This window comes from Pelobates fuscus, chromosome 10, assembly GCF_036172605.1.
Source record: "Pelobates fuscus isolate aPelFus1 chromosome 10, aPelFus1.pri, whole genome shotgun sequence".
NCBI classification, from domain to species: Eukaryota; Metazoa; Chordata; class Amphibia; order Anura; family Pelobatidae; genus Pelobates; species Pelobates fuscus.
In genome coordinates, this window is record NC_086326.1 from 137,763,153 (window position 1) to 137,777,584 (window position 14,432).

Sequence of the window (14,432 nt, forward strand, 5' to 3'; positions counted from 1 at the left end):
CCATGACAGCTATTCTTCAAGTCCATCTATTTTGGCCTTAAAGGGACCCATTAGACACTATAACTATTTTTTCTCATTGAATTTGTTATATTGCCCCGTGTGCTCTGGCACTGCCCCTCCATTTAATGTTAATTTTTTTTTTAGCATTTTTACACTGAATGAGGGTCCCCAGCCACCTACAACCCACCCCCCTCCGGAGGTGTGGCTAATGCAGATATTATGCTTTTTCATCCCAGCAATGAATATTTTGATAGACTAAAAGCGATGGGCAGACCCTCTTAGCCAATCACAGCCATCGGTTGTTGTTCCGGCTAATGCTTCTTGATTAGCTCAAGCAGCACAGAGTTTGGGCTATGGGCAGGGCCGGATTAACATAGGGGCTGATGGAGCTGCAGCTCCAGGCCCAGGCCCATGGAATAGGCCCATTTAAAAAAAAAAAAAAAAACATTTTTTTTTTTTTACACACTACTATTAGGTTTGCCACCTGACTGGTATTTTACTGGTTTGCCCCCTGACTAGTATTTGAGGCTGCCTGGCCGTGCCAGTATTGCAGTAATACCGGCAATACAAATGCAGGTATTTTTTCTCAATTAAATGGAGATTACTCTGCAATACCAGCACCAGCCAGTAGGGGTCACTGTGTGTGGAGAGAGGCAGGGATAGGAAGTTACAGCATATCCCTGCCTCTCTCTACTACTTGCTGATCCATGGGGGAGCAGCAACACAGCACAGAGTCCAGACAGCAGCTCTACAACTCAGGTAAGAGAGGGATGGGGGGGAAAGGCAGCAGGGACACATGGGGACACTGAAACACTAGGGGACACACGGGGACACTGAGACACTGAGACACTAGGGGACATATGGGACACTGAGACACTAGGACACATGGGGACACAGACACTGGGAGACCTGGAAACACTGAGACACTTGGGGACACTGGAAAACATGGGGACACAGACAATAGGGGACACTAGGACACATGGGGATGCTGAGACACATGGGGATGCTGAGACACATGGGGATGCTGTTAGACATAGGGACATTGGGAGACATTGGGACACGGAGACACTATGTCCCCATTTCTCCCAGTGTCCCCATGTCCCCCATCCAGTGTCGCTAGTGTCTCAGTGTCCCCAAGTCTCCCAGTGTCTGTGTCCCATGTCTCTCAGTGTGCCTAGTGTCCCCATGTGCCCCAGTGTCCTTATATGTCCCAGTGTCCCCATGTCTATGTCCACAACTGTCCCCATTTCTCCCAGTGTCCCCAAGTGTCCGTCTCCCAGCCAGTGTCCCTAGTCTCCCAGTGTCTGTGTTCCCATGTCTCTGTGTCCCTAGTGTCTTAGTGTCCCCAAATGTTTCAGTGTCCCCATGTCTCCCAGTGTCTGTGTCCCTAGTGTCTCAGTGTCCCAATTTCTCCCAGTTTCCCTAAATGTTTCAGTGTCCCCATGTCTCTCAGTGTCCCCATGTCTCTCAGTGTCCCCAGTATCCTAGTGACATGGGGACACACTGAGACATTGGGACACTGGGAGAAATGGGGACACTGAGACACTGGGAGACTAGGGGACTGGGTGACATGGGGATACTGACACTGTGATACATAGGGACACTGAGACACTGGGTGGCTTGCAAGACTGAGACACTAGGAGCAATCCATCTATACAGCAGAATCAAACTGTGAGTAGTTTGTTGGTGATTTTACAGAATTTTCTCTGATGTCACTCCTTGTGATTATGCAAATGATTAAGGCTGGTATTTTTTCAAAGAAAAGTGGCAACCCTAACTACTCTTCACATACTCTTGCTTAAAGGAGCACTATAGGGTCAGGAACACAATCATGTATTTCTGACCCTATTATGTTAAAACCACCACTCTGGCCCTCTAAGTATAGTAAAATATAACTTGTATTCAAGTCTGCAGCTGCTGGCTCTGCCTCTGAACTGACTGTCTGCTGACATCATCAGAAGTGGTGGTCTGAGCAAATTACAATACTTACCCATTGGATTGGCTGAGACTGTCAACTAGGCAGATCAGGGGCAGAGCCAGCACAAGTCATAGCCCTGGCCAATCAGCATCTCCTCATAAAGATAAATTGAATCAATGCATCTGTATGAGGAAAGTTCAGTGTCTGTATGCAGAGGGTGGAGACACTGAATGGCAGTGCTGCACACTAAGGAGTGGCCAGTGGAGTTATTTTCTCTGAAAAGACAGTGTTTACTGCAAAAGGCCTGAATGGAATGATTCTACTTACCAGAACAAATACAATAAGCTGTAGTTGTTATGGTGACTATAGTGTCCCTTTAAGTTTGGAAGCTTAAGAGAGATGTATGGGAACAAAACTTGTGTGGACTGGCTGACAATGAAATTAGTTTAGGTAATGCAGACGTTGGTCTCTCTAACATTGTGGCATGTCCCCTTTCTTCTACACTCACTACATACACCTTTTCTCTGTCTCAGACTATTTACCAAGAACTTCTGCCTGCTAGTAAGAAATTAAGGAGACAAGTGGACCAGCGAGTGCTAGGGGAAAGTCTTTAGAAAGCATGGAGTGAGTGCATCATTAGACGCATTTATGTCAAGCTCAGGGTGCTGCCTGCATAGTATGCCCTTAGTTGGACAGCCTGCAGGATTGGCGGGCAGCCTGACATGCATTCATGCCAGGCTGACCTTCCAATTCTTTGGACAAACATGCCCCCTTTTTGGGCATGTTCTCCCCTTTTGGCAGTTCTGGTTACGTGATTTGCACCAGTGGCCCACCCTTTTACCCCGCCCATTGACTTCCTGCTTCACTGGACACTGCTGTTAGGGGTTATGGATTTACTTGAAAGATGAAAGCATAAATTAGAGAGAGATTAGCATAGAGTATGTATTTTCTTATATCCTCATCCTATATTCATCCTCCAGCACCATCTCCATCAGCTACATGACGCTTGAGAGGTATGACTGTTTTAGTGTTTTTGGTCGATAAGATTACGTAATTAGGCCCATCATAATTGTCAGCACCAGGTCCAGTGTGCTCTTAATCCGGCCCTGGCTATGGGGACTCTTGTTTAACATTAAAACATTACAAATGGTTGCATGCTGAATATAAGGTCATCGAAACCCGACACTATAAGCACTTCAATGAGATGAAGCAGTCAGAGTGCCTACAGTGTCCCTAAATGTAAAGTTCACTTTAAATTTCCTTTGAGTTCCTAGCAATTCACAATTGTTAATATTATATTTACTGATATATATACATTTGCTTGGTGTGAAAAAATTCAATGAAAAGTAGAAATCCACCCCTCTTCATCCTGCGGCTGGTCGCCTCCATCTTAGCCCCAGTCAGCCATTGTTATAAGCTCCGCCCTTTGCATTTGGGGGTAGCACAGGGAAAGCCTACAGAGAAGGGGGAAAAAGAAACAATGTATTTATGTCACCACTTTATTTGCAGTGCGGATTATGATGTCAGTTGTGAAATCGTATACTGTATATAAATTTAGCAGAAAACAAATAAATTAGTGATGCTCAATGTTTTATTCAATTATGTAAATTCCAGAGAAGTCACAGTTCCCTTCTAAGTGATCTATTCCATCATCTACATGTAACAGATTGCACCATCGCTACCTACAACTACAGCACATGTCAAGTCGTTTGTATTAACAATGTAAATTGTCTCACTTGGATCTTACACCTGTCAGTTTATTCTCTGTTTTGGTAGCATTGCACTCGAATTTTGTTAGAATTACTTCCCACTTACTTCATATGAGAAGTGTATTTGAACAGGAGCTTGAATAGTGTGTATGCCGCAGTTTGATTGTCAACATTTCCATGTATGTTTTATAGAGTACAGCCCTACAGTTGACACTTTTTTTTTCTAGTGATCAACATTTTTATCTCTTAAAAAAAAAAAAGAGAGGTTTATACAATTAAACAAGTCGCCTCCAGAAGTGAAACCATATGCTGTAATGTTCTATGTTTGCACGTACTCTTTCTCTTCTGAACATCAAAAGAACACTCTGGGTACCATAACAACTTCATCAAAATGCAGTTGTTATAGTGCCAGGAGGTCCCTGATGCTTTCTTAGATGTAGGAACGTTTAAATTGTTAAACCTTTCTACAGTGATTCAACCGCAACGTTTGCTCTCTAGTTGTGGATCTCCCTGCCCCCTCCCCCGTGGCATCCAGTTTTTCCAATTCAGTTTGAAGAAGCATACACGATTTGCATAATTGCAAATTATGCCTTGAATAGAGTAAGAGAACCCACAGGAAGCCATCATGCTATGAGCCTTTGGATGCTGAATGCAGAGACTAGTTCTATATAAAGTAGTGCGTTAGCCTGATTTTTAGTTCAGCTTGCCACCATTCTATAAGAACTGCGCTGGTGCATTCACATCCGGAAATCTGCAAGGCAATTCTGTTATATTGTGGCATCTATTTTGGACCCCTCTGTTCCTGTCTGCTCCGGGAATGAAGAGGAGGAGCCATAATGTGAAGAGGGGGAGCGCTGCAGCAGCACAGACCAGTGCTGAGCTGTACACTATCTACTGAGCTGTACAGGAATTAAAAAAATCGTTCTCTCTCCCTACCTCCTATACGTGTATGTGTGTGGGTTTTTGAGTGTCTGTGGATGTGTGGCTGCCTGTGTTGGTGTGTCTGTATGAGTGTGCCCATGATGTTTCTGTCAGGTATTGTGTGTGTGTCTCTCTATATGTGTATGTCTGTAATTATGAATCTGTATTCATGAGTGTATAGATGTATTATAGTGTGTTTGTGTGTGCATGCCTGTGTGGGATCTAAAGTAGGACCTTTGAATTGTATTTCTAGAATGCTAGTTGCTAATGATCAAGTAGTGAATAAAAAATATGTAAAGCATTTTTTGTATACACACACTATTATTACTGTTTTAATTGTGCCTATTAAATTGCCAATTCAACAAGGAAAATTGTAATCCACACACATTTCCTGCTCAGTGCCCTGCAATTTATTGCAATGATGGGAGGATGCATGAATTATGAATAGATAGAAAGTGACACAATCTGTTGTGTGTGTAGCTTTGTGTCTGTGACTATCAGTGTGTATTTGTGCTTGTTTTTGTGTGAGAGCGTCTGTGTGTATGCGTGTGCATGTCTGTGAGTAAGTGTGTGCAATGTCATTGTAATGCAGCAGCAGATATATATGGGACCAATGTGAGAGGATTATTGAATAAATAGGGAAAATGCACATTTTACATATTCAGAAATGTTTTTAATTTACAATTCTGTTTTCTTATCTGTGACTTAACCCCTTCAGGACGGAGTCAATAGTGCACGTTCTGATCAAAACAAAACGTAAACAAAAACTAGAATTTGCGCTATATGTCTGTTCACCCGTAGTTCCCCTCTTTCAAATTATATGCACCCACACTTATTATATATCATTTTGTTCAGGAGAAACAGGGCTTTAATTTATCATTAACTATTCATATATGGAAGATAATTTATTATGAATAAAATGTAAAAAAAATGTGAGAAAATAAGATTTTTTTTTTAAATTTGCATTTCCGTCTGACATTTTAGCTGTGAATGTCATAATACTGTTAGGTTTTACTGCAAAAAAATGCACATATTTGTAATCAGCGATGTCTCACGAGTACAACAGTACCCCCCATTAACAGGTTTTATGTTGTTTTGGAAAGTTACAGGGTCAAATATAGAACATTCCATTTTCAAATTGAAATTTTCCAGATTAGTAAGGATACCTTTGAGACGGTGTGGTAGCCCAGGAATGTGAATTACCCCCATAATGGCATAGCATTTGAAAAAGTAGACAAGCCAAGGTATTGAAAGTGGGGTATGTTTAGTCTTTTTTAGTAGCCACTTAGTCACAAACACTGGCCAAGGTTAGCGTTCATATTTGTTTTTGTGTGAAAAAAAAAAAATAATATTTGGCCAGTGTTTGTGACTAAGTGGCTACTAAGAAAGACTGGGCATACCCCACTTGCAATACCTCGGGTTGTCTACTTTTGCAAATGGTATGCCATCATGGGGGTAATTCTTATTCCTGGGCTACCAAACTCTCTCAAAGGCAACATAACCAATCTGGCAAATTTCAATGTAAAAAAAATAAAAATGCAAGCCTTATATGTGACTCTCTAACTTTCCAAAACACCATAAAACCTGTACATGAGGGGGGTACTGTTTTTCTCGGGAGACTTCACTAAACACAAATATTAGTGTTTTAAAACAGTAAAACTTATTACAACAATAATATAGACCATAAAAGTGCTGTTAGTTTATAAAAAAAATGCAAAAAACTTCACTTTTACTTAAAATATCATCATTGTAATACAATTTACCAGTTTGAAACACTAATATTTGAGTTCAGCGAAGTCTCCCGAGTAAAACAGTACCCCCTATGTACAGGTTTTATGGTGTCTTGGAGAGTTACAGGGTCAAATATAGTGTTTGCGAATTAAATTCTCTGCACTTTCTCCCTGTGTTGTCAGGCATGTCAATCAAATTTTAATTAATCAAATCACATAATTATGTTAAAAGATTACTTAAATATACACGTTGAATTTTAATATATATGCATTTATAGGTATTTAAATTCTACGTGTATGCTAATGTAATTATATGTATTTATCTATATATATATTTATATTTGCGGTTATTTGTATTTTATATATAGATAGATATATAGAATGTCATTCTAACTGTATTTTGTTATTAATATATATATATATATATATATATATATGTGTAACAAAATACACTTAGATTGACAAAGTGTATTTTGTTACCGATATATATATATATATATATATATATATATTAATAACAAAATACAGTTAGAATGAAATTACATATGCATATATAATTTTGTTTCAATATTTTATTTATTTATTTTATTTATATTAATTATACGTATTTATATATAATATATGTACATCTATATTTATATATGTAACGTCATTCTAAGTGTATTTTAATATTAATATATATATATTAATATTAAAATACACTTTGTATGACATTACATATATATATAATATGTATGTGTGTGTATATATATATATATATATATAATATAAAAATATTTTTAATTTCTTTTTTCACATGTTTAATATTTTTTTTTTATTACTTCCCACCAGCAGGGGGACTGTCTGACATTTCAGACAGCCCCCCTGCTGGCAGATCCATAGCCAGCTATAGGGGGTCTCATTTGCCGGAGGGGGGCTGCCTGGGCTGTCAGGCAGCCCCCCAGAAGAGGATCGCGGCGGAGGTAAGTACACCTCTCCTCCAGGGGCTCAAAACCGTTACGGCGTTCCATGCTGTCACAACGGCTTTAAAGCCCATTTAATGCGGGACGGCATGGAACGCCGTAACGGCGTTAAGGGGTTAACTATTCATTAAATATTTACATTTTTTTCATGTCCAACAAAACATTTGTTTTTGTTTCTATTCTATAATTAAATTAAATATACATTTAAACATTACTTTTCAGGACACACACTTTTTGTTTTCTTTTTGTAAACTACTTGGTAGTAAAGGGGTTAAAAAGTGTATAAAGATAAAAATGGAGTTCGGCTACTCTGGCCTTAACCCCTTAAGGACGAAACTTCTGGAATAAAAGGGAATCATGACATGTCACACATGTCATGTGTCCTTAAGGGGTAAAAGGGACACTATTTTTACCTTCAAAGAAAAGGCATGTTTACATTACTGCCTAATAACACCTCTAGTGGCCACTCCTCTGATGGCCACTAGAGGTGCTTCCTGGGGCAGTGCTGGGGCAGAACTGCTGTTCAGCGTCTCCACGGTCTGCATAGAGACACTGAACTTTCCACATAGAGATGCATTGATTCAATGAATCTCTATGAGGTGATGCTGATTAACAAGAGGGGTGTTTTGCCCTGCCCACCGCCCCGCCTCCTTGGATGACCTAGTCAGAATTGACAATCCTAAGGTAAAGTATTGTGATTGGCTGAGATAATCAATTCTGATGATGTCGGCAAATGAGGCTGGCAGTGGGCCCAGCCGGAAAAAAGGTGAGCTTTCTTAATATTTAAGGAGGTCAAGAGAGATGGAAGGGACCCTACATGTGTTTTTAACACTTCAGGATCAGAAATACATGTTTGTATTCCTGACCCTATAGTGTTCCTTTAAATTTCAAATTCACGTTGAGTTCTCGGTTTAGTAAATAACCCTTTGTGAATCTAAAATTGACAAAATACATGCACATGATGTTTTAAAATACAAATGGGGAGCAGAAAATGGAATAAGCTCCATAAAAATCATTCTAATTATTGTTAGGTTTTTGAATGACTATTTTAACTAAATATTTACCTTAAAAAAATGATAGTTTCTAGGGGAGCCTTACTATAAAAAAATGGAATAGTGAGAGATTTCTGATTTGATATCTGTGAGTGTTGGGGCTAAGAGACTGGTGTATTTCGAAAGACTGATAAATGATCCCAGAATACTACATGTTGAGCTAAGCTTACTAAATTACATAAAAAATTTTTGCAATTCTGTGATATCCTGTTTAGTCAGTAAAGATACGTAACGAATTTAAATTTATATGCACAATAACATTTATAGATGCACGTCAGGGTGTAATTTTCCAGAATATATCTAGCAAGCTTGTTTGAAGGTGATAAGCTTCAGCGGAGAATAAAACGTGTTGCCTGTGGGCGGTGCCTTTGGCTTATGCAAATCTTTGCAGTGTTTATCACGCTGTGTTAAGCAGATGACATGTACATACAGAGATCCATGTAAGTGAAAAGAAAACAAAACAAAACGATCATTGCACCAAAGAGTGCACTAATTAGCATATCACTCCCTGGGGACACGGTCTGTTCTGAGCACATGGCATCTTGGGAGCTTCCTTAAGTTACTTTGTGAATAAATTAATATGCATTGCTGGATTCTTCCGAATAGATGTTTCTGTATGTAATACTCAAAAATCTAGTACACGGGTTAATGGAGACGGCAAAATGGCACAAGGTGGTTGGTAGATGGCCAACTATGACTTGTGTGGCTCAGTGCATGCTGTTTTTGGTAATAAGGGGTGTGATTTACATTGTACTTGCAAATTATATGATATATTATTCAGTTTCTGATGTTATTAAATGGTTACTCCAACCCTATGAAGGGATACAACTCCAATATTGCGGTCACAATTGGTTTCCTGGTTTTTTTTCATAGATGAAGGGCCTGCCCAAACACAGGTATTCGCTGTATCCCATATTTTCTGAACTATAATATGCCCTATTGCAGTGGTCCCCAACCCAGTCCCCATGGACCACCAACTGTCCAGAATTTATGTATTTCCCTTTTTTATTCAAATGGAGATAATGACCAAATTTGGACTGCTGGTGGTCTACGAGGACTGGGTTGGGGACCACTGCCCTATTGGACACTATGACTAAGGTTCCCCCTCAATTTACATAAAAACCTGCAAACCAAGAGGTTCTACTTAACTGGACTTGAGCACTGGGCGAAGCTCCCGGAGCTGACTTCTACATCACAGGGGCCTCATGCAGTCCAGTCACAGGCTTCTCATAGAGAGATGGAGTGAGGAGGAGGAAAGTGGGTTTTTAGTTTTTGTTTTTTAACTGTCTGCGATGGAGGGAGGTAGGAGAAATCTCACAGTGGGAGGAGGGAATGAGGAAGGAGTAAGCAATCTTTGCCTAGAGGGTGCTCTGCTGTGGGCGCTGACAACAGACACAAAATATGCACAGAATCGACATTAGACTGTCTGGAACAGAGTTCCAGGCCTTTAAGTCACATGTTGTGACAAACACTCCTTCCAAGGTACCTTTTCCGCGTACTCCTGGAGGAGCCTGTGGCTAGCCTCCTGCCCAAGGACTATGTAAAAGACTTGTTAAATGGCTTGGTTCGTGTAGGTTTCCCTATACTGTTCGGGAACCGAAAAACTGCACAAACCAGGGACCACCCGTGTGCTTGTTAAACCCAATTGACACCTTGTAGCGCTTTCCACCTCAGTGTTCTATTTGTTCGTCTGGGTGGCCACAGTTCATATGAATGACCACAAGGTGGAGGCTATCTTGTTCCTGCGAACGCAGATAGCAGTGTTTGAGCGTTAAGCTCCTGGAACTAAACCCGGAAATTCACGAACACCGCTGGACTTCCATAATCGCTTGGGTTCGTTTTTGCACAACCTGGAAGGGCACTGTTCGGTGGAATCCTTCGCATGGATGAGGTGAACAAGCTACATGTAATTATGGATTAAGTTCGATATTTTATTCACTTTTGTACTCTCGAAAGAGACTGACCGCTAGCCCTGAATTCATGGAACTGTTTTGGGCACAGGACCATGTATGCGGCTGGTCAGAACTTCCACACGGTGGTGATTCGGCTGTGTTTATGGGATCTGAGCACTATTTGGACAAATTGGTCGCTCATATCCAGGCTATCCGGAGCTGTATAGACTGTGGGGGATTCCTATATGGAAAATATGTATTTTTATGTGTTTTTCAAATTTTGTGTTTTATGCTAGTCACAGTGACACTGTATTTCTTGGACATATTGTGGGTGTGTTTATGGGTGTGTCTTAGGCATGTTCACTGTACTCAGATTATGTATATAAGCAGGCCATCTGGCCTGATTAAAGCATTCCAGCTGTACTCCCAGAACTATGTGTTGTCTGGTTACTGGGAGGGAAAAGGGCTAATTACTATTCCAGCTTGTTCCAGCTCTTGGAGGATTCGGCGGGGAAAGTCCTTGTAAGGACTAGAGCTCCCAGGCCTGTCTGCCGTCCAGTCCCTGGGAGGAAATAGAGCGAGTCCTCATCCTGTTCCAGCTAGGAAGTGGTCCTTTGGTGGAGGTACAGTAAGCTCCGTTACACATGTTCTTGGGGTGCAACCAGTCCCGGGCACACAATTAAAAATAACTCTGCATGTGCAGTGTTTCAAGCTGAAACACTACATATACATACTCCTACCACCATAACCACTTCAAATCATTGGAGACTGGGTGAGAGCCTAACAGAAGAGGTAAGGGAGCTCCAAAGCAGTCCTGGAGAAGTCTTGGAAGCGGGAGTCAGAGGTGCGAGTAAGAAAAGAGAATAGATGCAGGTCTTCAGCAGAGCATAGGGGCCTAGACATACTTGTGTGTCAGTGAGGAAAGGTTGGAGTGGCGTTGTGTAGTGATTTGTAAGCAAGCCCCAGAATTTTAAATTGAGCCCTATTTCTTACGGGAAGCCAGTGTAAGGATTGACAGGTAGGGAGGCATGGAAGGTGCGGACAGACAGGAAGATAACAATAGGGGGAATAGATACGGCACTGACTCTGGTGGGCAGAAACCTGGGTACCCTAACAACCCAAAAATACTATACAAGTAAAAGAAAAAGAGAAACAGGTTGCGCCAAATACAGAAAGGGTAGTACTTTATAATTAGTTGCAAAATGAAAATCACATCTAATACAAATGCCAAGAGTCTATTGAGGTTGACAGGAAGATAAGCCTTGCCACTGTATTCATTATGGACTACAACAGGGACAGCTGGGATTGCAATAGTCAAGGAAAGTGATGATAGTGGCATGGACCAGCACCATGGCCGCATCCGGCGTCAGATAGGGGCAGATGCAAACAATATAAGACAAGAAACAGCAATCCAGTTGGAAATAGCAGAGAGGCAGTCAGAGACACAAGTCAAGAGGGACAGTGAGAGATCAGGAGAGGCCAGATAGATTTGCGTGTCATCAATGATATTGGAAGCCAAAAGAGCTGATGAGTTTACCAAGGGAGGCAGTGTGGATTGAGAACAGTATGAGACCAAGGACAGAACCTTGGGGAACACCGACAGAGAGGGGTTGTGGAGGAAAGGAAGAGCCAGAAAAAGAAACACTGAAGGAGCCATGGGAGAGTGAGGAGGAGTACCAGGAAAGCACAGAGCCTCCTAGACAGAGGTTACAGAGAATGACAAGAAGTTGTTGATGAGCAACAGTGTTGAAAGCAGCAGAAAGGTCAAGGAGAATTAGGAGTGAGTAGCGAACACTGAATTTAACCGCAATTAGATCATTGGATACTCTAGAACTTGCACTTGACTAAAGCTCCACCCTTATGTAGAACTTAGCAAAAAAGAGACAAACATTAAATGTGACAGAGATGCTTTAAGAGATTTATTCAATTATTTAAAGCACTAACAGTAATCAAGGTATAACTCCAAGAGACTTTGTCCCAAATAAGAAATATTTAATTTATTTGTATTTCTGCTACATGCAAGAACACAGGACCAAAATATTCCTGCATTTCCACCTCGTCTCCTATTGGTGGCACCGACAGAGAACCTAAAACAGTGATTTAGAGCAAACAGTGTTTTTCTAGTTCATAAATAAATATTGCTGTATTCACATTCCCAATATTATGCTTCCATTAATCTTCCAATCGCTCAGGCGTCACATCACCCAACAACACTGGCAAAAAAAAATAATTTCAAAAAAGCTGATATGTGATCAGCTTAAAATAGTGAAAATACAGATTTCATTTTGTATTCCGAATGTATTTGTTTATGCTGCTGGCCAAGCAGCATTTAATAAACAATGAATTGCACCACATAGTTTCCTCATCAATCAAGCCCTATAAAGGGCTCAGCCAGAGATTTAATCTCCCTTTTCTGTGAGCTGTCTTAAAACAATGCTTTTCAACAAGATGTTTTTTGTTCTAAGCATATACACTCTATCCACGTCTTGTCATTAATTTGAAAAATTACATGCATGAATCGCAGTCTCCGGGAAACATGAACGGATCTTACAGCTATTCTTTAGAACTCATTTTTCTCTCTACAAAGTGAGGGTGATCATCTGTACAAATGCTGTCAAAGAAGGAAAATTGAATTAAGATCCCCAGAATTGTGCTTCATTTCAAGAGTTTACCCAGATTTCTGTCCTTTCTTAATTTAACAAAGAACACGTAGTTCCAATATAATTACCTTATCACTTCCTTCAGAAGAACAACATACTTACATCTTTATGTAGAAGACGGTATATCGATGTTCATGTCCTTTGACAGTAGCTGAGGACGGCAAATAGCCACAATAGTACTTGCTAGGTCATATCCTGAAACTGATTGTTGACATTCATTTAATAAAACCCTTCCCTTGATTCCATTTTAAGTAGTCTGTTTTTTTTTTTTTTTTTTTTTTTACTAGAATTATACAAATTAGCTTAAAGACAGATCTGACTTTTAAATTGGGGGATGCTTCCAACATTCATCACTAGGTAGAGTACTGCCAAATATCTTAGTTATATAAAGGTCAAACGCACATTAGACACACAGAATTCTGCTGTCAAGCTCAAACCAACACAGACTTGGCAGTTTACTGACATATGGCCACTATATTTAGAAACCTCTTACTCCAGCCTTAAATACACACAAAACGTGAATGATTAAGGTTAGTTTTATCGAAATACCGCTGTTAATGGCAAAGGCATAATTATGGTTAATTATTTTACTCTAATGTATACAGTTGTAATCAAAATTATTCATATCCCAAATTCAAAATGTACAGACTTTCAGCTATTTGCAATGAACAAATCAAACAAAAGTAATTGGATTATCGCAACACAACGAATGCTTCACGTGGTTTTCCCCCCATTCAACTGAAAATGCAATTTATAATGACCTCTCCAGTCTCAAAATTATTCGACCCTTTCATGGCAAGCATCTTTAGCACTTAGTAGAGCACCCTTTTGCTGTTATGACCTGCTGCAAATGAGATGCACAACCAGACACCAGCTTCTGGCAGTGGTCCTGAGGAGCGATGGCCTCCAGTTTAGTAATGTTCTTGGTACTGCAACCGCAGTCAGATGACTGTGATGGCCACTGTAGAAGTTTCCAGGAATTCTTCTGCAACCAAATTTTGGTGGGATTTAAGGTATGTTTGGTATCATTGTCTTGTTTGAAGATCCAATGACGCCCAAGCTTCAGCTTCCTCACGGACGGCATTACATTGTCTCAGAGGATTTCCTGATAATTCAATGAATCCATCTTGCCTTCCAAAGATTGTAGGTTTCCAGTGCCAGAGGATGCAAAGCTGCCCCATTGCATCACCGAGCCACCACCATGCTCAACGGAGTGTTCTTTTCAGCGTATGCTTTGTTCGTCTTTCGCCAGACATACCGCTTATCCATTGGGCCAAGAAGTTCCAGTTTTGTTTCATCGCTCCACAGAAACAAGATGCCAAAATTTCTGTGACTTATTTATATGATTTGCAGCATATTCAGCATATTCAGCTGACTTTTCTTGTGCTTTTGGGTCACTAGTAGTGTACGTCTTGAAGTTCTGGCATAGAATACTTCTGCGTTTAGTACGCGCATTACTGTGTTCACTGAAACCTCAGTGCCTGTTTCCACCAAGTCTTGATGCAGGTCTTTTGCTGTCACTCGAGGGTTTTTACTAACCTGCCTTTTCAGAAATTTGGTTGCAGCAATTGATAGCTTCCTTTGCCCC